This window comes from Falco peregrinus, chromosome 3 (genome assembly GCF_023634155.1).
Source record: "Falco peregrinus isolate bFalPer1 chromosome 3, bFalPer1.pri, whole genome shotgun sequence".
In the NCBI taxonomy this organism is placed as follows: domain Eukaryota; kingdom Metazoa; phylum Chordata; class Aves; order Falconiformes; family Falconidae; genus Falco; species Falco peregrinus.
The window spans coordinates 17093793-17120475 of NC_073723.1; the positions used below are offsets into that span (position 1 = coordinate 17093793).

A 26683-nucleotide genomic window follows, 5' to 3' on the forward strand; every position below is an offset into this window, starting at 1 on the left:
CCAGGCAGACACACATGCCATTCCCAAAGCTAACATCCCACTCAGCACAAGAAGATGAAAAGAAGACGAAAAGAAGTCCTTGTTCTTACCACATGTAAGCATTTCAGTAGCATCTAGAAGCTCCAGTCAGGGCCTTCAAGAGCTAGACACAGCTCACACGTAACGCCTCTGCCAAGCCTTGAAGGGGTCAGGTTTAGACACCAAAGGCCCCTGCTGAAGAGCAGCAGTAAAATCAGCACCAGTCCCAGCCCAGATGCCTAGCAGGACAGCTGACATTTCCTCTGGCACAAGCAATATTCATTCTAGCAATTATGTATTAAAAATGTATTAAAGAAGTGCAACTCTTTCTTCAGAGAAAGGAGGGAATAACATGCAGCCACTCTCTGTCACACTCCCTGCTACCCTTCAAACCTGCCACCCACCTCGTACTGTTGCCCTTATTGAAATTTTTGAAGCCCAAGCAGAAGCTGAGTTTGCAGCTTTTCCAGCCGTCCCTCTTCCAGTGGAGGCTCTTGAGAGCCCAGGACTCTCGAGAAGCCCCATCTGATCCTCGGATCAGAACCACCCTTCGTGCATGACCCATCCGGCACCAAGAGGTACAGCTCTGATGGAGAACAACTGTATCCAGCTCAGGTGCTCTCTCAGCATCTGAAACCATCCACCTGGAGTGACTGGTGGTAGCTGTCACTTTTGCTAGCCACCCTTGGCCAGGAGATCTCACAAGCTGTCCTCTCCGGTAGTTGACTCAGTGATGCCTTGCTCCAAAGTCAGGGTGGAATGGCACATGCAGTCCATACATAAACCCTGACACACAGGAGGCACCACGGAGCTCCAGGCTCCCCCTATGCTTCCTTCTTCCTTCACGAAGCCATCAAGGACCCTCTGCCCTTGTGCACTTCTATCCCTCCGGGATTTCTAACGATTCTAATTTAGACCTCCAGCCAGTAAGTCAGAAATAAGGAAAACTTCTATTTCCATAAAAGACACCCCCTCAGTGACAGAGTATTAATAAAAAAAACCAAACAAACACACTTTAAAAACACTTCATTGATGGTTCTGGGGTAAGATTTGAAGCCCATTTCCTTAGTTCCCACAGATATTTGACAGTATTATTTCAGACTCTAGGCCCATTTTTTCATGTTGGCATACATTAAATGATCAAAGCTGACTAGCTTCATACATCTTCTATTACAGCAAGGACAGTCAAAGTAGGGGTGTAAGTTGGTCCAGTGGAATTTGTCCATGGGACAGAGGAAGCAAGCTGCATAAAAAAGATTGCTTTGTCTTCTATGTTTTTCTATTTACCTGTATTCAATAGAAAGCATTAGAAATCATACTATATCCTGGATAAAATCCTTCCTTTGTAATCTCTTTCTTTGGGACGAGCAACCCTCTGACAGACCTGTTTCAAGCAGAGCATTCAGGTGCTACACTGAAGTTATTTGATTGCTGCCTTCCTCAGATCAGCTTTCTATGAATAAGTTAAAGGTGCACCAGCTGATTTCCCAAAGGGATGCAAGTGAGGAAGATGATCCAAAGCTACCTGACAGCATTAGAAAGGCTCCCCTCAAACTGAATGGGTTTTGGATCAGACCTAAAGCCATTTGGTCTGAAGAAAAAGAAGAGGAGCACAACTTGTGTATTCCTCAAGTGTCAGAGACATAAGCAAGGCTGCATGTAATGGAAATAAGGAAAGGCTGGCTGATAAAGATAGGGCAGCAGTTTCCTTTACAAGCTTTTCTTTGTTCCTATGATTTAGGACAAGCCAGTTTCTGACAGATTAGTCAAGTATCCATTTTCCTTCCAGGAGAAGCTGTGGTGAGCACCAGTAAAGGCTGAACACACCGCACTGCAGAACAACTCTGCTGTTTGAGGTAACAGCCTTCAGCAAGGAGACCAGCCAGCTGGTCTGAACAAGAAGCAGGCACACAGGCAGCACGCTGCCAGACACGCAGCTGTATTTGCAGTACACAGTTACCTGCAGTACCAAACAAGAGGTACAATGAAATTTCTCTCACCTAAATGCTGATCAAAGGGCACTGAGATATTCCAGGCCAAGGTAATGATAATCCAGCAAGAAATTCCCACTGTTGGTACAGAAGCAATAACCCCAACACAATTCAAAGGTGACATTACTGCCCAACTTGCACAGACCCTTAAAAAATCCCATTAATCTTTTACAAAAGTGAACACAAAGTTATGATAAAATTCCTTTTTTTTTTTTTACAATTACATGCTGCCTACCTACATCTTCCCCATTGCTATCCCCTGCAAAAAAACAAGACAGACCTCATCCTTGGTGGTGGTTGCATTTGTGTGGGAGGAAAGCATGAATCAATTACTGTATATAAAATGTTTTTTTTATAAAAGACTGTAAGTGCCTCTATAAATATACTACACTACCATAAGCTTTCTGTTGGGCTCCTATGATTGATGAACTTTCAGGCCAGAAATGCCATTTTGATCAACTAAGTCAACACTGGGCACAACAGAGGCCAGAGAATTTCCTGCAGCCGGTCTCATAATCAGATTAAAGCATGTGGTTATAGCTTAGCATCACAGAATCATAGAATCGTTCAGGTTGGAAAAGACCTTTGAGATCATCAAGTCCAACCATTAACCTAACACTGCCAAGTCCACCACTAACCATGTCCCGAAGTGACACATCTACATGTCTTTTAAACACCTCCAGTGACGGTGACTCAACCGCCTCCCTGGGCAGCCTGTTCCAATGCTTCACAACCATTTCAGCGAAGAAATTTTTCCTAATATCCAATCTAAACCCTCCCTGGTGCAATTTGAGGCTGATTCCTCTTGTAATGTCGCTTGTTATCTGGGAAAAGAGACCAACCCCCCCTGCCTACAGCCTCCTTTCAGGTAATTGTAGAGAATAACAAGGTCCACCCTCGGCCTCCTTTTCTCCAGGCTGAACAACCCCAGTTCCCTCAGCTGCTCCTCATCAGACTTGTGCTCCAGACCCTTCATCAGCTCCGTTGCCCATCTCTGGACATGCTCCAGCACCTCAGTCTCTTTCTTGAAGTAAAGTACCCAAAACTGAATGCAGCCTCACCAGTGCCGAGTACAGGGGGATGATCACTGCCCTTGTCCTGCTGGCCATACTATTTCTGACACAAGCCAGGATGCTGTTGGCCTTGGCCACCTGGGCACATGGCTGGCTCATGTTCAGCTGGCCATCAACCAGCATCCCCAAGGTAATTTTCCCCCAGGCAGCTTTCCAGCCACTCTTCCCCAAGCCTATAGCGCTGTGTGGGGTTGGTATGACCCAAGTGCAGGACCCAGCACTTCTTGTTGAACCTCACACAATTGGCTTTGGTCCATTGATCCATCCTGTCCAGATCCCTCTGCAGAACCTTCCTGCCCTCCAGCAGATCAGCACTCCCACCCAACTTGGTGTCATCTGTAAACTCACAGAAGGTGCACTCAATCCCCTCATCCAGATCATTGATAAAGATATTAAACAGAACTGGCCCCAGTACTGAGCCCTGGAGAACACTGCTTGTGACCAGTTGCCAGCTGAATTTAACTTAACTTGCTTGAGGCAACAGAGGTAGCAAACAAACAGGAGTTTCTGTTTTACCCAGAGAAAGAATAGGTGATACCTGAAAGAGTTTTAGCTTCAGTCTCTCAGTGACCATAATCCTGAAAAACATTTCAAGGGCTTTACACTAACTTTTCATTGAGGGAACATAGGTCTGTACTGCGTGTTGTAACTGTTTCTGTTTAGGGTAGAAGGTTTTTATCCTTCTTCTTCTTCCCTGGCCCAAGAACCACAAAATGTCTTTTCCTGGAATGGCTCGATTGCGTGTAACTATAAATTAAAGATGAGCTGTCCCTATACTGAAGCCCTGTTCAAGACCCACATCAAAATAGGTCTGTGTCCCACATTTACAAAATGCATATTTGCTTCATGCTAAGAAAAACTGACATTTGCAAGGAGCTGTGTGCTTTGTTTTTCAATGAAAAACCAAGTTTTAGCTGTGGTTTGTGAAAGGCACATACTTTCCCAGGAAAGGGAAGACTGGTCTCGTTAAGATCCAGTTAAGTACAAATTGGCCTGTTAAGAGGAATATTTTGCAAGTTCAGTATCTAAATAACGAAGAAAAACACAGAATGCTCAAAACAGTAAGACCTGTCATTCATGCACGAGTTTAACCTGGAAAGCTGAAGCAAGACAGATAGGAAAAAATTAAAAGCATTTCAAAGTGCCAGGCAAAACTTTAAATGTGTCTTCCCACAATGGCATCTGCTCACCCCTCACCGTAAAGGTACGGGTGTCTCGATCATATCAATATTTTCCACAACTCCTCCACGCCTACATTCCAAAAGCAACAGGAAAAAATAGAGGAAAAAAAAGTAATGTAAATAAACATACTGGGGATGAAATTCAGATCTCTTAAAATCAATGGCAGTTTTGCCGCTGGCTTCAGCAGAGCCAGATTTCACGTACAGCCAACAAAGCTGCTCACTGATGTCCACATCAGACCACTTTGAGATTCCATGAATGGAAGCTCCTTCTGGCAAAGGGAGCTTTCAACTACTTTCTAAAGTCCTAATGCAACCTGGTACTTTAAGCCCTTGAGAGATATATTATTCACAGCTTTACACTAACAAAGAGCTTGTCCAATTGCGGCCTAAGGTTATATCTTCAGGGGAAATAAACAAGTGAAAAGGAAGGGACGAGTCCTCACTAGGAAGATGACAAGTTTGAGTTCTCCCTAACCTTTGCTCTCAAAGGTATGATTTTTATGGTATCTGAGTTTCTGAGGAAAACATTTTTCATTTTCCCCAGTTTGGGGAAAAGCAGAATTCCTAGATCCTAGACAACTGGGGGACTCACGGAGGAAATATCTCCAGAGTCTCTGCTGAGAGTCACATTTGTATTAGTTGTGGCACCCGCAAAGCTTGGCAGCAGTCTTCATGCTTTGGGAGTCCCAAATACCTGGAAAATCCAAGGGTTAGCTAGGTATGCCCAGAGGCCAGGGTGAGGTTCAGAGTGGTCTCTTCTAGTCTTGCCAACTCTTCCCATTCTGAAGCAGCCATCACCTACTAAGTCTAAGGACACCTGACCTCACTCTCCATGGGGGCCTTAAAACCTGTTCTCTCCATTATTCCCCTCCTCCAGAAGGATTAAAAAAAAAGTCCATAAAAGCATTCTTTTGGTTGAAAACACCTCGCTGCATAAGACAACACATATTACACCTTTTGAGCTGAGGTGGTGCAGAAAAGGTCAACCAACATTCAATAAACGCGCAAGATGTTCTTTTTCAGTTTCCAGTTTTAGAAAGCCCCAGTCAGTTCTCTGGATAGAGCACAATTTTAAAGAAAATGGGCCAGAAAGTCCTCTACAGATGAGTCACACTGACTGAATATCAGATGGAACAGCGGAGCTGTTGTCCTATCAGGGCTGAGCCAAAAATAGTTGTTTTCATAAGCCTTTTACCTGATTCTCATTCTCATCAGCACTGAAGTCCAGTGGGGATGGGAGATCCAGTTTTACTTCAACTTTAAACTCTTTCAAGATCTGTAGCAGAAGTGTATTACCGAAAAGGACGTAGCAAAAGAGATTGTTGACAAATTACTAAAATGTTGGCAGAAGAGGTGTCCTCAGAAGGTGGTAAGCAGGACATGGCATCATTCTGGGTTTCCACCTACCTAATAAAACTTTTTGATCTGCATCATAAGTATGCCTCTTTCCACATAAACACCCCAACACTTGTTTATTAGCATGTACGAAAAGCAGGTCCACTCTGGGTTGTATTACTGACCCCAGCAGTCATGTTGCTCCTGAAATAAAGATCTATAATGACTGCAGAATTGCCCTCAGCTGTCTTTTTATTTCCAGTATTTCATGCTTACACAGGCCTTTCATGAAGATTAAACCCCACTGTCTTGGAGGAACATATGAGCATGCTAAAACTAATGTACACAGGAAAAAACTTTGCTATATCCTAACAGCCAAGAAATGTAACATTTCATGTTTTTATCACTCTCACATCCATACTCATCTGTGCCGAGTTAGGTTGTGTGCCCAACCAAGAGAAAACTGTGTCATGCCATGGCAGGGGCGTTTGGCCTAAATTCAAAATGGGCCAGGGTTTTAGATGCCTGAATTACGACACAATAAAAGGAGTAAATTTTCAGATGTATTAAATGCCTGTCCATAAAGAGGGAAAGAAAAAAAAGATACTCTTTTTCAATTTGACCATAAAAAAAAAAAAAAGTTAATAAAGCCCACTGTAAGTCTCCAACACAAAAAGCCCTTCAATAAGCCAAACACTCAAAGATGTCGGATAAATAGTACAGTATTACTGATCAACGGGCTGGCATAGAGAAATCAAATGATTTGTTCAAAACTGCTGTGGAGATGAGGGCAGAGCCCAGAAGTCAGATTTTTCAAGTGGTTACCGCATATCCCTCCCCTAGAAGCTGGCAGCAAATCCCATATGCATTTTTTGAAAACCATTATGGAAGTTGTCACATTCTGTGACACGTTGATCAAGGTTCCCCACCAAGCAAGGGGCTTTACTTAACCTCAGACTTGCTTTTGAGTTGTGCACACATCCAAGCACAAACATACAAGCACCAGTCAACAGACCCGCAGTGTCATGGAGCCAAACGATACTCTTTCAAAGCATTAGGCTGGGAGAGGGGGCCAGAAGCCTTTGGCAGTGCTCAGACCTCCCAGCCTGAGAAGAGAGGCTCTCAGGTTCCTCTGTGGCTGTGCACATTTTGTCAACTGATTTCAGACCTTAGGAACATGACAAGAGCTTTATAACCTCCTCCATCTATTGATCTCGTCCACCCACCTTGGTGAGCGTAGTCAAAGATGGGATGTGAGAGGATGCAGGGCAAGGAGAACGGGCATTTTTTCCCCATCCCCTCAATTCATCCCAAGTATTTGTTTGCAGCACTTTAGGGCTATTCATTTATTCACATGGTTCTTCACTTTAGCATAAATGTGTTGTAAACCCTTGTGCAGCTCCACTAGCTAGAGCAGTTCAGTTATAGCGAGATGCCTGAGTCAAGTTTCATGTCCCTTCCTTCAGGTCTGATTTTGTTAAAAAGCAGATGATACAGAAGACTGGATGGATATAGAACCATGTACAAAGAACGTTCAGAAATGACAAAGGACCATTCTACACCCTAAGCCCTCTGAGATACCAGACAAACTCCTGCTGCTTTTAGATCTTGTCACATGATTGCTCTTGACCATGTGCCCTGTGCTCATGGGACTCCATTTTAACAGCTCATGCAGATACATCAATGCATACAACCAGAACCCAGGCACACCTACTACTTTTCAAGCCAAGTCAGACACAGTTCTAGCCTTAGCGCCTTAGCCAAAGACACAACAACCCCTGTGAAGGTAACCTGTTATGGGTCAGTGTAGACAAGCAGAGTGATGCTGATCTCTTGGCTGACCAACCAGGCTACTTCCTATGACGATACAACTGTGTAAGTTGAAATAATTAAACATTCCCATTTATCTGACACTTGTGAGACTGCATCTGGAGCACTGTGTTCAGTTTTAGGTTCTCTAGCACAAGCAACGCATTGACGTAATGGACCAAAATAACATTTCATCTGTAATTCAGCTCTGCTGGATTCCAGGACTAATGGTTTATACAGGATGAGCTTTGGAGCACTGATTCAGATCACAATAGAGGTTTTTCCCCAGGAACATAACTCCTTAGAGGCAAAACAACTTATTTATTTGTATTAATCTCACCTGGGAATTTAAGGGCAGAAAAAGTAATTTTTTCAACAGGGACAAGCATGAACAATTTGACTACAGTGGATGCCTTTTACTATTGATTTTATGACTAATAAAAAAAGTAGACACTGGTACAGATATGTACAAACATAGCCTATGCATTATTACGTAACAAGTAAGACCCTGTACATGAGATTGTCTACCATTTCTGTTTGGTATTTCCATGTTTTTGAGCTGTCTTTCCTTCTGTTTCTTCTCCCTCTTCTCACAAATAGGGAGATACAGCATGCTTTTTAATTGTATCAACAGCAATCTATGAATGCCCTATAGAGGAGAATAAATCACCTCCCCAGTCATTTCACATTTCTTTCACATTATTTTATGTCTGCTATCTGAAGAGGAAGGGTTTCTTCCCTTCCTTGCTCTATGGGACCAATAACAGATATTCAGCAAGTTCAGGGTTTTCAAGAGAGGCGGTATCTGAAAGCAGTACCTGAAAGTTCAACAGATGTATTTCAAAACTGCATCCAGAATTGCAAAATTCACATGTGTGGTGCCTTACCACTGAGGCTCCTGTATCCCAAAGCCTTCACCTTGTCCATACATGTAAATAAGACAAGCCAGGGACTGTTCCTTGGCACCGGAGCCAACTGCCCAGCAGCTCGTATCCAGACAGCTAAGCCCTTTCACCTCCCCAAAACAAGGTGCCTGCAGCCAAATTACTACTGGGGATGGCCCCTGGCCAGTGTGAGTCCCCAGACAGTGCCCAGGCGTTGTCTGGAGAAGCACTAGCCGGTGTGGGCTGGAGCTGTGCCAGCAGCTCGAAGTTCGGACAGGTATACACCAGTGCCCAGGGCTATGCCTTGTCCCTGTTTAACCTGTTGGGATAAACCTGGCCACAACCTCCTGCAGCTCTTGTATTTGCAGGCTTTTCCCCTCTCTTGGTCACTGCAGAAGAACGGCCTCTGCTAGGCCAAAGCTCAACTGCAGTTCATGAATCATCTCAGCAAGGGCCGCAAAAGAGCACGACAGGACATAAATTCTTAAGACTTCATTATATTTATCAGAACTATCTGTTTAAGGTGTCTTTTAAGGGTTAAGATGACTGTTGTTTTTTAGGAAGCAGACTGGTAGTCACACCGGGAGGAATTGGGGGTAAAACCTGAAGTATCCGTCAAGTTTGGAGATACAATATTAGACAAGAGGTGACAGATTAAACACTGCATGTCTGTCGCTTGCAGCCTGGTCTCTAAAGCTCCAAAAGACACTGCTCTTATGTTAAAAGTCATGTTTCCACACCCTCCTACAGCACCTTTGCACAACTTGATGGAGACACATCCCTGAGGGGCCACGTTGTCCGTGTGGGCCCTCCTGCCATTTGTCATCGCGCTGGAAGTGCTCATGAATGTCTCTCCACACACACAAGTTTATTTAGAGACAATTTGAGTTGCTGCATGTGTGAACAGGGCCCTTCATTGAAAACCTGTAAGCAACCAGGTGAAGGGAGGGCTCATGGGGAGTCGTGATAAAGTGTTTCAAGCAAACGACACCCTGAACAGTTCCACCTCTGCCACACCAGCAGGCAGCCAGCAGCATGAGGGAAACAAACACCAGCACCAACAGCTTTTTGTTTGGCCAAAAACAGGAGTTCTGTGTATTTATTTAAACTCAGCTGACTATTAAAGCATATACATGTAAATACTCATCAAGGGCACAGCAGTATGTTTCAGTGGTGTCTTGTTTTCTATTGACTCTTTCCAGCCAGATCAGAAATGGGTACTTCTAGTGCAAAAAAAGAAAAAAGATTTGAAAAAGGGAGAAGAAAAGCACACTCTCCTTTTACCGTCTTGAAGTAACATCGAGTTTGTATTAACAGAGCCTGGGTGGATGCCAGGTTTCCACCCTCCTGGAAGGAAGGCTTGAGGATATGCTTAATTAGTAAAGATATAAGAGGCATAACACAGCACATATCTACCTGTTCTGTGAATATTAATAACACTGTTAAGCAATGTCATGTCAATTGCCTTACAATTACAATTACAATTGTAATTACAATTACAACTTATAATTTGAATGCATAGGTGTGGAAGAGGGACACCCATGTGCAGCTGTGTATCAGCAAATCGCTGCCTTGGAGGGCAGCACCGTTCAGAGGCCTCACATGAACCTCCCTGGTCTTTCTATAATTTCCTATCCAGCCCTTACTATTCTCCTCTTGCTTTTCTCAGAAGCCAGACGGTGAGCCCCCAGCTGATATATGAAGGATGTTGGTCACTCATTGAGCTGAACCAGAAAAACCTATCCTTTGGCAGGGGAGAGCACATACTTCCTAGTCTTAGTCAATGTGGTGGTTATTAAAATGTAAAAATGGCATGTTCCAATGCAACTACAATGGTATCATTGTTGAACGCCTGTTATTTCAAAGCTGGTAAGTCTGGGCTAAAGATGTGTACCCTGTTTTGCAACATGAAAGAAACATACAGGTCTGAGATTGTATGTTGCTGTACAGCTGGTGCAATCAGGCTGACTAACTGCAGTGGCTAAACGCAGATTGATATATATAATTATTGATATCAACATCAGTCTAAAACTAGGCCACCGGCTTACTACACTGGTCTGTGCAAAATTTACACAGACCTTTCAGCTAATAAAACTCTAGCTACCTCTCAGGATGTGACAGCTCCATTTAATGAACTCCATCACAACTAGACACCAGCATTCAATATCACAATAGTCCTGTGAAACCAAGCACGCCCTGTCTTGGAGAGACCTGGCTTCCAGGTACTGGCAGAGAGACCAAAATCTTGACTGCTGAATGCATGATAGACCAAAGACTGGGCCCAGCTAAATAAAACTTGCAAGAATAATATTTATGATAGCTCATGCTACACAGAACTGCACTTCACCTAGATCTGCAGATGGGATCATTCCACCATCAACAAAGGCACCTCTAGAATTTAGGTCATGACTAGATGTCTCCATGAACCATTGTCATTTCCAGCCCAGAATTTGTCCTGTTTTTAACTAATTTGGACTGGTATCAATACACACAAGGACCTTCTGTTCTTTGCATGTTGTCATCCATGGTGTTTTAATCAATTTGTCTCATGTCAACCACATTACTTCCCCACGCAGGGGAAGCGGAAAACAAACAGTAGGAAACCATCTTTGTGTGGAGACAGGTTTTAACAGTCTGAAGACTGATGAAGAACAAATACTATGTGCACCTACAAAAAGGGAAAAAAAGGAAGATCCAGGAAACTGCAGACCAGTCAGCCTTGTTTCGGTCCCCGAGAAAACTATGGAACAGGTCCTTACAACAGCTACTTCCAGGCATGCAAATGATAAGAAGCTGACTGTGAAAATCCAACATGGATAGAATGAAGTTTCAATCACGCTTGACTTTAGCTAGGTGTTTGCCGCTGTCTCTCAAAATCCTGTTTGACAAGCCATTACGATACAGACTGGAAAGATGAAACACAAAACGGTTAGGAAACTGACTGAACTGTTGAGCTCAGAGGGTGGTGTTTAAAGGGTCCAAATCATGTTGGCAGCTGGGCACAAATCAGTTTCTTCTGGAATCAATGCAATTCAGCTTTATAAATGATCTGGAAGGTACAATTATATGCACTGTCACCAGATTCGAGGATGAGCCTAAGCTGGGAGTGAAGGTAGATGTTCTGGAAGGAAAAGCCACCATATAGATAGATCTCAACAGGCTATTGAGATGTGGCCAACAAGAATGAGCTTTAACATGAGGTTCAGCAGAGATAAATGTCAAATCCTGAACCTGGGATGGAATAATCCCAAGCAGTAGCACCAGCTGAGCACTGGCTAGCTGGACAGTTGCTCTGCTGAAAAGGCACAGGGTGTCTTGGCAGACAGCAAACTGAACATGAGCCAGCCATGTATCCTGGCAGCAACGAAGGCCAACAGCATCCCTGTCTGAATTAAGTAAGACTATTGCTCGTGGATGGAGGGATGCGATTTTTCCTGCTCTGCTCGGCACCTGTTAAGCCACACCTGGGACACACTGTCCAGTTTCTCTCCCCAGTTCAAGAGAGACATTAAAAACCTGGAGATGGTCCAGAGGGGACCAGCAAGATTAGGGGGCTGAAGAACTCCACAACTGAATGAATCGTGCTTGCTCAGCCTTGAGCAGGAAAGGCTCAGGGTGGGGAAATCAAATCACTGCCTTCCAGTGGAGTTAGTTGTGGAGAAGACCCATCTTTTCACGAGGATGCACTATGATAGGAAAAGAAGAAATGGCACAAGTGGCTTCAAGGAAAGTTTCATCTGAATATTAAAAAAAAATCTTTTCTGTGAGAGCAGCTAAAGAGTGGGATAAGTTGCCTGAAGAGAGTGGAATCTTCCTCACTAGAAACAGTAAAGACTTGGCTTGACTGGGCCTTGAATAATCTAATCCAAGGGCCTGCTTTGAACAGAAAGTTGGACCAGGTGGTCTGTGGAGGTCACTTCCAACCTAGACTTGTCCGTGTTTCTGCAATTCCTTTCCATTTATTTTTAATACATACGTTGCTTTTCAATTCAGAGCAGAAAGCAGTAAGGATGCAACAGTATTTGTTTTCAATGAGTGTCCAAGATACAAAGAGTTAAAGATCTCTCACTAGCTCAGACAGCAGCTCCAGCTCCCACATACCCAGACTTTTAATGGCCTGGGTTGCACCCTAACCTGGCCACCTGGCAGACATCCTCCCTGCCAGGTTTCTGCCCAGTCTAACCCTGCCCAGAGGGGCAGTGAGTCTCATGCTTCTCGTTGGCCATGCCTCCCCTGACTGCTGACTTCTTTAATGTTCCACATCGTGTGCCAGCCCAAAGCACAAGCCCTGCCCTTCTGCCTCCTGGACGTGAGCTGGCACGCATGGTCTAGCCTCCAAGTGAGCGCAGCAACCTCCCATGAACGCGAGGAAAACAAGGCGACTGTTACCAGTAAAGGCAAAACAAGCTGCAGCCACAGGTCTCAGCCGACCAGAAACCCCTGCCATGGCTTGAGCTATGAGCCTGAGAGATGAACAGAGCTCCACAGATAACCTGCTTCAGGGCCAGCAACTGAAGGGTTAACCGCGGTAGCACTAACGAGGCAAATGATTGAACTGTGTAATTTTTGGCAGGGCACCTTTAACCTCACCATCCCACCCACCATTTCCCTACTGGGATCCATACCAAGATGGGACGATAAGGAGGGAGGGTTTATCACTTAGGCCGACACTTTCCTGTCCCGCACGCAGGGACAGGAGGAAAGGAGAGCTGGCTTTGGTGGGAAGCGGCCGGCAAGCGAGGCAGCAAGGGATGGCAGGGAGCTGGAGCAGCACCTGCAGCATGCGCCTGGGGAGGTGTTGCAGCCACCAAGCGCCATGGCACACCTTCGGGGTGGCTGTCACCAGCGTGAAACTGTCTCCATCGCGGAAGCCACACCTGAAATACCTCTCCAAAATTGCTTCAGATAAGCAGTGATTCCTACCCTGAGGAGCTGGAGACAAGTCTAATCCCAAACTCTTCCCTTTCCCGGCCCCAGCTCCCAGCTTGCTGTGAGAGAGATACAGACACCTCTGCTGCTATTAAGCACAACAAGATGTCTGAGACAGTGGGAACCCGCTCAGTGCAGCAGTACGTGAGGTACTTGGGGTGATGCCCAGCTGTGTTTTGCTTGGCCACATCCGCAGGCTGCAAGGCGACCCTGCGCCACGGCTCCCTGTCCCAGCAACACACCAGGGCAGCCACGCAAGCCACGGAGGAAAGCAAGAGCATTATTAGAGGGGCAGGGAGCAGTGAAGCAGCCACTGTGGAGCTGCTTGGGAATTATAACATAGTCAGAGTAGGCAACTATTTTTGTGAAAATGATCTTCAATTAAATTGGTGTTAACTGTTTCAGGACACACACAGGAAGACAGCATATGCTTGAAAATTGGCATGAAGCACAACTTCACAAAGGCAGGAAACTGATATATACGCTTGTATTTATACCAGTTTTCCACATAACAAGGTCCAGGGTATCACCGTCTGTCCACCCTCCCTCTGCTGAATACATTGGATAAAAGAAACCAAATATGTCAGAGAACTGAAAGATGCTGATATTTCGATCTATTGTGTGAAAACAGCCGAGCAGAGGAAAGAAACCCTAAAGCTGCCAGAAACCCCATCCAGACATACACAACTTTGCACAAAAGAGGACATCACCCCAGAAGGACCAAGTGTGGATGACAGGCGTGACAGTGAGGACGACAAATACTGCAGTCCTGGTTAGAAAGAAAATGTAGTGGGCAACACAGTTGTGTTCATGGCCTCCCAGCTGGTTCAAGGTTCAACCATAACACCTGAAGCATGACTGAGACACAAAACAGCAAAGACAAACAGCGTGGTGACGTGGGAATGATAAGAAGTGGTGGGGATTCTTCCCCTTATCCAAGCAGATCTTCCTGTGTCTTGTCTTAGGAAACTGTTTGAAATATCTCACCTATGATAAAAGGGGGACATCCTAATTGAGGGTTAAAAATGGGAAATCCTATGGCCAAAAGAAGGAACATCCATCACAAGGAGGTATGCAGGAGATCGCACCTCCACACTGAGAGAAACATCAACAGTTTCACAAGAGCTGCAGATGACTCGGGAAGTGCTACATTTTAAAGCTTTTCTTAAAGCATCTTGGGATGCTTTCTTCTTAACTTAGCAGATGCTGAGGTCCTTATCAGTACTGGAAGTTTAGATGACTTGGCAATCTTCCAGAACATTTTCTTTAAAATTAATAACCCTGACAAGCACAATGTGAGTTACAAACTGCCTTGACTTCCAGGAATAAGAGGATGGTTCAAAGAATACAACCCTAGAGTCCCCAATGGAAAAAGAGCGTATCTTATGGCAGAGCCTTCCAATCCCCACCCGCATTTTTTCAGTCAATTTTCTAACCCCTGCACTTTTGCTACAAGGTAGTCAGGATGTCTCTGTGCGGCAAGACTCATTCCAACTGGCAGCTCTGGATCAAAGAGCACTGGAAACATTAATCAGTGTGCCTAATCATTTCCAATCGCAAGAAACTTTTCTCTGTGACCTGGCATATAAACACCAAGTCATTTCATTCACTGGTTGACAGACCAGAAACCAAACAATCCTTATCATACCTAATTCATCTTACTCCTCCGGTTATAGATGGATCAGCCTGCAATCCTCCAGCAGCAGTGGCAAACTTTAGGCGCTTTACTTAATCAAACTGATTAGCAACCTGTCTGTAGTGCCTTTTATCTGTTGGTGCCAAAGTAGTTTACAAGCATTAAGTGCATCTAATTTTGCGATAGCAATGCAAGATGTGGTTACTATATTCAAAAGCACCTCCAGTAATGAGGGAGCAGCTCTTGTTTTAAGGGGATGGGCAGGTTCGAGGCCGCAAGTTTTGCTCATGCATGAAAACCACTTTGAAAATTAAATGAGCAAATGGCAAAGTCAGGGAGGGAGCCCAGGAATTTTGATTGCCAGCTATCTGTGCTGCCCATACTACCATATGGTTTGTAGCAAAAGGAAAGGAATAATCAAACCAGACATCCGTGCCCAGAGCCTTATCTATTTGGGCACCATCCTCCGGACAGCCACACTCTGAGTACAAACAAAGGGGGATGAGGTCTCCTCTCCCCTCAGCAGGTCCAAGGGGGGACGTTGTGCCTCCTGCACTGGTTCAGGTTAGTAGGTATGTGATCGCCACCTGTTTGGGAGTTTGCTCCCATGGTAACATTGATTTCTTGCTTAATGCCAAAAGCAGAACAGCCCTGCCACTGTTGCAAGGAAAGCTGACAAAAAGCTAAGGTTGCTTTAGCTTTCCTTGGTTTTCACTCAAGTGCCCCTAACTTGGGGAAAAAGAAAGAATTATGCCAAAGGTCAGCCTGTTCCAGGGCAGCTTGCTGCTGCTTTGAAGGAGAGAGAAGTCAGGGTGGCACAGAAACCTGCTGCTACACCTGACAGGCTCTCATGGATAAGAGCTGGTGATGGAGCTCCATGGGAGCAGTGTGCAAACTTGCATGACCTGCCCTGAACCCTGCCCAAAACTGTCCCATTCTTTTCTCTGGTGCATGGAGCCAGAGGCAATCCAGTTCCCTTTCTGCTCTCTCATGGACACCGAGAAATGTTTCTTTTCCTTGAGAGTAGGTGCCTTTGGGGAGAGGTGTGGGGAGGTAAAGAAGGGCTGGAAGAGATGCATGAGCACATGAAGACTTCCTTCCTACATCAATGCAACCTCATCCACTACAGTGCAAAGTTAAACGAAGAATTTCCTGGTGGAAAAGCTGCCAACACAATGCTTGGGAGAGCTGGATTTCAACACCTGTTCTGCCACAGGCTTGCTGCCTGGCCTTGCCCAAGTCACTCAAAAGCCACATGCATAATGGTACTGACATATCTGGCTCCTGGGAGGAAGCCCATGACACCGAGCTGGTTGGATGCAGAGGCTTAGGCTTCTATGAATAGGGTTTGCACGAGGCAACGCATCCAACGATGGCTGCCAACGAGGCCAAGAAGTGCCAAAAGGCAAGACCGAATCTCCCCCAGGTCTCCGCCGTTTGAATTGCACGGCTCTAGGAGCCTGCTGTTGGCATGGGCAGCAAGGGGCTGGTTCACCCTCTGCTGATCCAGCACCTGCAGCGGCTTAGCACATTATCCCTCCTTGCTCCCATGTCCCTGCCCCAGGTTTCTGCAACCGTTCAGACCCCAAACTGTGCTTTATCCCTTTGATTCCCAGTCCCAACCTGCTGCAGAGGCTAATAAACCCGACTGGACAGGCAGAGGACAGGCAGGACAGCTGGAAGAAGTAGCTTCACCAGCTTCAGGGAGCGATGCCAGGACTGGTCCCTGGGTACCTCTTCTTCTCTGCAGATGGTTGGGGACAGGGATTTTGTACCTCTGCTTGTCACCTGGTGGTCAGGGACCAGGAAGAATGAGCCAAGGCTTTGGATATGGAGATGTGCACAAACTGCAGGCAGGTCCAAAAAAAGCAAAGCAGAGCCATATCTCGCCCCAGTTATGAGCAGAGAGTGCCGTTTTCTTCGCTGACCTGGCCGAGGCAGCATTATATTTTGGTAACATCTCAGTACCCTGGGGCTACAAGGTCCCAAGCAGGCAGGAGAGAGCCAGTCTGATGGTGCCACTGCCATGCTCACTCGCCCCAGGCTGGGCACTCCCAGCAGCATCACTCCAGACACCGGGGAGCTGTACCAGCATCCTGCATGCCTCTTGGGTTTGCTGCCCAAGACCTCTTCTGAAGCTGCACTGCTGGCCTGTTTACTACCACCAATGGGAATAAGGACAGGAGAGATACAATGTCTCGATCTCACAGTTGAGAACAGCGGAGACAGGGAGAGGCTGGAATATTCCCACATATCAACCATTCAAAATGCCCTCCTTTTACACAGATAAAAAGCTCATGTTGCAGCTTTCCTAGGCTGAGGATGCCTATGAGGAAGGTCTGAGGAAGGTCTCAGGAGCTGCAACACCAAGATCACCCTTCTCTGCACCTGAAAAGCACCAAAAAAAATTGAGGACTCACGGAAGAAAAACTGCTGCTGCTGCTTCTGCTGTAAGACCGATGGGAATGCCAAAGTCATCAGAAAGTGAACTGTTTTGATAATGATGAAGAAAGGCCTCTAAGCCCTCCTGAACCAAACACAAACCAAACATGAACCACGTAGCCTGCACGTGCTAGGAACAGGCTTTGACAAGAAGAAGGATCAGCTTCTTGCATGGTACAAATCAACCCGAATCCATCCAGGTCAATGGAGAAGCAGTGATTTCCTTAGGTAAATAAAACATGGTTCTCCTGCTGCTTTTTTCAGGAAGACAGTAACTGTGGGGCTGACTTTTTCAAACTCAGATGAAGCTGTTGGTGTACCTTCCCTGCAAGCAGAAAGGCACTGCTGCTGTGGAGAACAGCAGCTTAGCAGAACCTTGGATGAATCACAGCTGAAGGTCCATCTTATCACAGGCCAAACAAGCTGTTGATGAGCTCACTCAGCCCTGGGAGTATTGCAACCATGCTCCCATGCTGCTAACCGGAGTTGATGTATCCTTCCTCTGAATGAGGATTTTCGATTTCAGCCTTGGCACTGATTGCAGGCTCCAGAGCTCAGGGACCAGAGCAAGCTCCCATCTGTCCATCTGCATTTATCTGCATTGATGGGCCCTACATAAAAACAAAGTGCTTGATGCAGCCATGGTGACTGCGAGATGCACGCTGCTGTCACCTGAAAGACAGCCAAGAAAAAAGGGGAGAGGAGAGCTGGTGGCTCCTTTTTCCTCATCTCCTTCCACTCCCTGGAAATTTGCTACTGGTAACAGAAAAAAAAAATGGTAAGATACACTAAAACACCCAAGTCTGGGCGCACCGTCAGGGCTGGATTGCTGCTAGTCTCTCCTGTCTTGACCTGCTGCACTTCTAAGTTCATATGATCACACCTCCCATTCTGTATTCAGTCACTAATGTGATTTGAAAGTGGGTCAAAATGAAATGCTTGCCATTTTGTTGAAATTTAAATAAAAAGGAAAAAAGCAGAAACAACCAAACCCCAATGCTTGGCTTCTCCTTACCCTCACTTTTCTTTTACCATTAACTTATTTATCAGAAGCTATTTAACATATGGAAACCTTCATGTGTGAGTAAACATTGTAATAAAAAAAAGCAAAACAAAACAAAAAAACAACACTGCAGAAAGAAAAGGGGGGAAATCCCAGCTTTTTCAGTCCCGTGAAATACATTTGATTCATTCAAAACTGAGAATGAAATTCAGGGATTAAAAAAAATTATCCCACAATCCCAACTATTCTCACATTTTATGTAACGACTCACACTTTTCAGATAACTCAAAAACATACCATGAATGTTAGGTTTATAATAGCATCGTTAACCCTATCAGTTAAAAAACAAACACAAAAAAATAAAAACAACAAAAAAAAATGTCAAATAGGTGAAAGGGATTTGTACTTCAGTCAGTCAGTGAAAAGGAAATAAAAAGAAAAAAACTCAGAAAATCAAGGTGTGTTGTACACAGGAGGAAGTGGTTTGCTCTCACTTTTGGAGTGTTTGCTCTCACAACTCTGGAGTGTTGTCCGAAGGCCCTGGAGCATCGCAGGCCAGCACCTTGCATCCTCCTGGGGTCCAACGAGGGCAAACGGCATCCCAGCTGCAGCCTGTGGGATGGGTACACACAGGTGGGTGAAAGCTCGGTGCTCGTCTGGCAGTTCAGCAAGCCCTTCCAAGGAGCATGTGGGCATTGTCTTCCCAGCAACATCTTCCTGGAAGGGGATATGGATTACAGTTTGCTGCAAATAGTCCACTGCTATCATCTTCTCAAAGCTCAGAGATTTTGGATTTGATTTTTACCCACTGTTGCTTTGTCCACTTAGATGTTCCAATCTGAAGCTGTGTCAAAGTGGTCACACCTCCTTGAGGAAGCTTAGGGATGGGAGCCTGGGTTCCTCACGAGCCTCTGCTGCAGGCAGTCCTGCCAGCAAACGGGGACATTTGGCAGAACAGTCATGCTGCTAGGTGCCGGTCCAACAGCCCTCCCTCCCTCACTGCAAAGCAGGCTACAGCCTACAGGGATGGGAGTAGCCCTTGACACCAGGCCACTTACAGTGCTGGGGCTCAGCCCCGAGGACACACGCTCACAGCCGCTTCCCAAACATGGCACAGCTGGAGAGACTGGGATGTGGTAAGCAGGGGTGCAGAGAAGGAACTGGGAAATCATTTAACTGGGTTGAAAACGAATCTCTCCAAATACCTGCCTCCTTTCTCAGCAGCTCAAAAAAAGCAATGCTGCAGAAGGCAGGCTTGCATTTAATAATGATCACAATACCCCAACTCGTTCTTAATAAAGTCTTACAACTCATTGCCTTCCCCTGTGCTTGTCTCTTTTTAGATCGCTGTCCCTTCCCTCCTCCAAAGGCAGGTGGAGGGGCACCCGGTGTCGCACCACTGGGACCTAGCAAGTGGGTCAGGCTTGGTACAGGACCTCCAGGGACTGTTCAGCTTCTGCAAGCTGATTAAAAGTTTCCGTATTATTTTCATCTCAAATGGTTTCAGATGGCTCTTCATTAGGTGCTTTGTGCTAATAGCTCCTTCTCACTCGCGCAGGCGGTGAGAGGGGGGTTTCATCTTTGTGCAGCCTCAGACATCCACGATGTACCAGTCCACATCTCAATCAGCTTCTGGCTTCCTCCCACAGTCCCTGGAGAACAACAGTCATTACCAGAGGGAAACCCACCTGTTTTAGATGCCTGCCTTAAGATGAGATGGCTCCAAAGCGTTTTGACCTGATAGTTTCAGCTATGCCCAGCATTGCGGGAGAACTGCCCTACCCCAGGGATAGAGGAAGGAAGATGCTGGGGAGTATTAGAGCTCTGAGCATAAAGACAAAGACTCAAATGATCCATCCTGCCTTCAGTACTCTGCAGACCAGTCCCTTTCACACAAGACCTCTACATAATAAGCTCAGTATTTTAGACTAAAGCTGCCACCCTAGAGAGATTTCCTCTAAAATCAGGGAAGAAGGCGTAAAACTTCCAAGGATTCCTTCCTTCCCGAGCTTCCTGATCAAAGCTTTCTTCCACTAGATGCGGCAATCAAGTCACCCCCTTGCCAGCCTTCATCCCAATTAGCCAAATAAACTAAGCTCCTTAAACCTGGAGTTCTGGTTTGGTAATCCCAAGCCATTCATGGCTCTCCTTTGAATTCTTCCTGGCATTTCCCCATACTCTGTCAAGCACAGGTACCAGTCAGTGTGTCCCCCTTTAAAGGGACAAACTCATCTCCCTGTTCCTTCTTGCTCTCCAGTTGCGAGATCCCTTCTGTCCCACTGCTCCACCGAGAGGTCACTTTCACAGGATTACAGGACAACCCCTTCAAGTCCCTCCTTGACACCGTGCTCCCCCGACAGCCTCACTCAGGCTTTAGTCAGAACCTGAATTCTTTGTTCCCAATTACAACACAATTCATTCAACTGCCATAAATGAGCATAAATGAGGGGTTTTTTTTGCACTGGCACTATTTAATCAGTGCAAAAACGATTACATCTTTACTACTCAACAGTGTGAGGGAATATTGCCAGACACCGGTATACAAATCACCTCTGCCATTACAACGCTCCTTCGTGCCCTCCTGGCTCATGACAACCAGCACCTTCCTGAATGAAGACCAGCAGCCAACATGGGCTATTCCCAATGACCAGCTGGTTGCAGTCCCCCAACGTGAAAAGCTGTAGAGGTTATGCCCTACGGGTACAGGTTGTCCTATGCTATTTGGCAAGTGACAGAAAGCAGCCTTGGGCGCATCAAACCATCTTGTCCCATGTACCATGGCCTCACCACAAAACATCTGCCTATTGCTCCAGCCTAGTCTGCAAACCCTGACTGAAGACCATGTTGAGGTCTGGATAGAAGCCTTGCTGTAGGACAGGAAGGGTCTTGGAGCTCTTTCTTGCAAAGAAAAGTGGGTCCAGGCTGCCACAAAGACACGCCAAGCCTGGGGCATACAACCAGGGATGTGCACTGAGCTGCTAAAGCCTCCGAGTGCTGAGTGGCACCATGTCAGAAGCCACATTTGGAGCTCAGGGACTCCTACGCAGCCAGGCAACTACGGCGTTTCCTTACTGCCAGCTCCTGCAGCCCCAGCTTCACTGGCTTGCAGATGGAGTAACTGGACACTAACAAAAGCACATGTGCTGCCTGATGAGCTTTACCCCCGTCTTTGCCTTGTAGGATCCCATGTTGCACAATTCCCACAGGGAACAGAGAATAGACAGTTGGCTATGCTGCAGTGATGAGCTGGTCCTCAGATATTTGTTCTATCAGGGCTGGCGTTAGGCATCATACATTCCTGTGGTCACAGAAGGCCCACAATAATTAAGGTAGAGTTGCTTTTGCCACACATACTGAAATATATACATACCATCCAGCTTTGATGTGAGGACATCAAATGAGGCACTAATCACTTCCTATGCTGTCAAAAACTGGCTCTTCCACCGGCTGTCAGCATCTCTTCACCACTGCATGACTTGCTGGAGCCTTCCAAAGAACATGAAAATTTTTATACGTTTTTTGCCCTCTCTATCAAAACTCTCAAACCATCAAAGAGAGGGAAAATGGAGATTCTCAAGCACAAAATATCAAGCAAGGACACACCAGAAGGATAACAGAGCATCCCAACATAACTTTCTGCTGCAGTCAAATGGATGAAACCTACATTAAAATGCAGCTCAAGGTCTACTTGTTTTCCCGCTCTAGATGACACAGTGGAAAAGCAATTTCGGTTGAAAACAAAAAATTTTACAAACATACACCACATACACCTATCTGTGTAACTTGTAAGGAAAACACATTTATTTGGTTACAAAAGTAGGGTTTTTCTGCCACTTGCAAAGCTTGCTGCAGTTTCACAGTGATAAATATTTCCACAGCAGAGACTCTGAGTGGCCACAGCAAAATCCACTTCAAAACCTCCTCTGCGAGACAGGCCCAGTAAAAGACAGCTCGCTACTGACTACACCTTCCAACTTTTTGTTTCCAAATTTCTGTGGTTGGAAGCACTGATGGAATAAAAAACCCCTCTTTTTTTTTTTTTTAAAAAAAAAAAAAAAAAAAAAAAAGAAAAAGAAAAAGAAACAAACCCAAAATGGCAAGCAGCCCAGAAGGCTACAAGCCCAGACACCTCTCAGGTGAAAAATATTTATATTGAGCACTGAATTAACGTGAGATCTTAATTTCTTGTATCTTGTTAAAAGTGCAGCATTTGACAACAACCCCAGTGATTAAAGTTCCTTCACCCACAGACCTACAACAGCCCAAGTGACAGCCTTGAGATTTTTCTGTAACATCAGCCTGTGTCGGAGGGAGGGAAGGGGCTTCAGGCACCATGTCGTAAATCCACCCCATCCCCGTTCATCACTAATAACCATATTCATATTTAATAAAACCAAGCCAGATGATTCATTTCAACAATGCCTTTTATTGCCACCTTCTAAGAGATGTTTTCTCACCCTCTGCATTTTACTCTCCACCTGCACTCGTGCTATGGCCAAACCCAGGCTGAAAAGCAAATTCTCTGGGCAGTTTTCTATGGCCCCATGGCTCAGCCTCTGCCAGGATGAGCCTGGCTCAGTTTTCTGCTCCCTGCATGGAGGGATTAGTCTCATCAGAGCACGCAGAGGTGCAGCTCCAGCCCATAGAGGTAATCAGTGTGGTGCTGCTCATAAAGGTGCTGAGTGTTTGTGCCGGGTGTCTCAGGGGCATTTGAGGTCCACACTTAATTACACACTGTTATGGCCATACTCCCTGTAGCACCCAAGCTTGAAAGGTGATGGCAGTAACACTTCTGTCCACGGCTTTCTCAGCCACCTGGGAGCTCCTGCTACCTCCATGGCACACAGGACTACGGCAACAGGAGCAGCACACATGCCTACAAGAACTGGACGTGTAGGCTTGTGCATTAAGACACCCATCTAACAGGCCAGGTCTACACAAACCATCTAGTGCTTTATCACATGTGAACCTTCAGCCTCTTCTAAGGCACAGGTCAGCCGCAATTCTTTAAGGTTTAAGGCACTGTCATTTTGTGCATGGAAGCTCTCACATCATTTAAAATCCTGTTTTGTGTCAAAGTGTACAGGTGCAATCCAAACTCACGCAGCTTGCCTGAAACCAAAAGTGCACCTGAAACAGGAGTAGCTGGATCCCATTTCTGTACCCACAGACCTGCAGAAATTAATGCTGCTGTCATGACATAAAGATGCTGTATGTCCACATAACTGCACTGACAGTAAAGGGATTCATACTTAGCAGTGGTTCAGCTGAAAAGGCACTGCTTCTGAAAAAAGCCTAAAGCACAGATTTTTCAGGTTCTGGGGAACCAACAGTTAAAGCTCTGCTTCCAAATAATCCACCCTGAAGCAGTCATAGCAGGCAAAAGCAGTGATCCCAGCAGCTCAGCAGTGTAGACGATACGGTGAAACGCCACAGCCAGTTTAAGTATAAGCCTCACAGTTTCCATTACTGCTACTGTAATGATTCTGAAACTCTCATTTATTTTTCACCATTTTAGCTGCTAGTTTGTGGCAAATTTTTTTTTTTTTTTTTTTTTTTTTTTGGGGGGGGGGGAAGAACCCAAAACCCCAGAGACAGCCCATCCTTGACAGGAACAGTCCTGGCATGCCTGGAATGCATAAAACCACAAAAGAGCCATTTCTGTTCATATTACTCCTTATGAAACCCCCTTTTAAAGAGGACTCAGCACTGGAGGCTTCAGCCACTCAACAGACCCCCCTTCAGGATTGACTTTCGCTTTGAAATGTGACTTATCAGTCAAACCCCAGGCAGGTTTGTGTATCTGACTGTTGTGTCCTTTGCTTTGAACTCCGGGACCGTTATGTACACAGCCGCCAAACTGGTCAAGCCTTTTCCCTCCCCTCCTTTGTCCCCAGGTTCAGGGTAGATAAAAGCCGCACTAGGCTCGCTGCCCTACCAACGCCAATTTGACTGTTAATTTTACATTTAAGAAAAACCAAATAACAAAACCCAACACCACATACAACGATTATCACCGTTACCCACACAAAGGCCAGAGCAACCACAGTGTGATTCAACAAGACCCGGGCTGCAGCGGGTATCTCTGGACACACACAACAATATTCTCTAGGCCATGCAGTGGTGCAGCTCTCTCTTGCTCTGACACGTCTTTTTCTTGCATTGCTTCTACAAGTCTTTTTTTCACCCTCACAACTTGTTCTAGCATCAGTGTGGTGCTGCTGCTGGCAGCAGGGTGGGAGCATGGTGCAAGTGAGGCTTTGACCAGCCCCCTGCACTTATAGGGATACCTATAGGGCACAGGCTGGGCAGATACAAATTTGCTTTGCTGGAGCGAGGAGGTGACCAACTCGTGTTGCTGCATTAGTGCAGTGCTAAGCATGGCCTCTCTTGAGGTGCTTCAGGAGGGTCAAATCCTGCTCCTTAAACAGTTCCTAAATAAACTTTTGCTGGCTTCTCTTTGTTCTCTACCTCCCCTCTTCCTCCCCTGACCTTCCTGAAGGTTTCTGGGATCACCTTCCCAGGCAGATCATCACCACAGGCACATGGCAATCTGCAGCGTGAGATTCATGTCCAGTTTGAACACCAGAAAGCACCACCGCAATGCAGGGCAAAGCTGAAACACAGGGACTGTTAACCCCGACTTCTAGCACCTACAGCCTTTTGTCCATGCAGACTGACACAAAGCCCTGCAAAATCCAAGCAGCACTGGTAGGTCATAACCAAGAGGTCTGGCAGGACAAACATTAAAGACTAAGAAAAAGCAGGAAAAGAAGTATCTTGTACAGAACTGAAAAGAAGAAAAAATTGATAAGCAGGAATTCCCCGGTGGTCCAAGTTTATGGGTGTGATTGCTTTCAGGACTTTTTTTTGGTTGTTTTTTTTTTTTAACACTTTGATTTGCATACAAAGCATCTCTAACAGGAAATATCAGCTGTCCTGGAAAAAAACACAAGAAGGATAAGGATTTTTGCTGTCAAGGGTAGGATGGCTTTCGGCACCGCATGACATGCCAGAAAGCCTCCCTCCTGACAAAAGCAATTCGCAGCGGCACATTGGAGTTCCTCCTCACTCCCAGCTCTGTGTCCCATCCCTGGGGCAGCAGCGCATGATGCAGCTCCTCAGGAGAGCTTCCATAGTTAGAAAACCTGAAAACGAAAGAAAAACAAGCAGGTGAGTTGATTTGCATTCCAGATTTACAATTAACACGGCACTGAATTAGCTTGTAGGAAGTGGAAGAGTAAAAAGGAAAACCGCCAACTTGAAAATGCAAATCTTCACCCTACTACAATTGCAAGCCACAGCTAGGATTCCTATGAGCTAGGAAGGTGCTAGTAAGAACACATTTTTCACTACTTTTTCAATGTGGTCACTTTGTGAACTTGACAGTGGCTTGTGCTATGTGGCTTCATTCCTATCCTATATATAGTCGGTCTCATTTCCTGAACAGAACATGAATAGAAAAAGCAGAAAACCTTTAAAACAATTGTACAGGTCTTTCTGTCTTTTCTTTCTCCTTTTTGCCTTTTATTTCTATCACACTGCACTAAAAAAAACAGCACTTTTAAAATTAGTACAGGATTAAAAAAAAAAATAAATCAATCTTTTCCCAAGGCTCTTGGGTCTTAAAGAATATAGGTTGCCTGCTCTGAAACTCATACATTAACTGTTGGCAGCAAAAAATAAAACTGCGGCATTTTTTTCAATATGTGATATACACATATATGTGTAAAATTGCTCCATACATGGCTACCAGGAATTGTATTTTGTCCCCAGCAGTGAGCACAGTGAGTGAGATTTGTTCAACAACCCTTTGCAGTGGTATTGCAGAACCTCAGCTCTCTGTGGCCATCAACAGTCCCCGCTCCACAGGAAGCACAGCGGCGAGTAAAAACTTGCTTCACAGATGAGTAAGTGAGATGGTGGTAATTATAACACTACAACTCTTTGAGTTATTCCGCAGAACTCAGTTCGTCACCTTATCTGTCCGGGCTTGGTCCCTCTCCTGGTGGAAGCCCACAACATCAGCAGTGAGAAGAGGAACCAGGGCTCCTCCATGCTCCTCTTCCCTCCTGGCTGCTGAGAAACACTCCAGCTTTCCAAGCACAGGGATAGGTCCTATTTCAGAGATCACCCAGACACAGCCCAGAGTCCCAGCTGAGCAGCTCTGCCACCGCTCGAGGGCTAGGCTGGCTGTTTTGGGGACCACAGGCCAACTGCAACCTTTAGGGAAGAAACTGCAGCAAAGACCAACAGCATCCTGGGCTGCAGGAGTGGGAGCACAGGTAAGAGATCTCAGCCTCGTTAGACCACATGTAGGTACTGCATCCAGTTTTGGGCCCCCTGTACAAGAAACACATTGACAAACCAGCACACAGT

At 45.7% G+C, this 26683-nt stretch overlaps 2 long non-coding RNA genes across 9 annotated transcripts in view; both read right to left on the minus strand.

Annotated features, from left to right (window-relative positions):
- LOC129784175 (uncharacterized) overlaps positions 1–11132 on the minus strand; it is a 28049-nt gene extending 16917 nt beyond the window's left edge. Inside the window, exon 1 of the long non-coding RNA XR_008746620.1 lies at positions 90–11132. This is a non-coding gene — a long non-coding RNA (uncharacterized LOC129784175). The remainder of the gene's footprint in view (positions 1–89) is intronic.
- Positions 11133–18432: 7300 nt separating this feature from the next.
- LOC114013241 (uncharacterized) overlaps positions 18433–26683 on the minus strand; it is a 142018-nt gene continuing 133767 nt past the window's right edge. For 3 of the 8 annotated variants that reach the window (XR_008746411.1, XR_008746417.1, XR_003556128.2), the window contains one exon: positions 18433–25452. This is a non-coding gene — a long non-coding RNA (uncharacterized LOC114013241). The remainder of the gene's footprint in view (positions 25453–26683) is intronic. The other 5 variants (XR_008746416.1, XR_008746415.1, XR_008746412.1 and 2 more) reach the window with 5 other exon arrangements.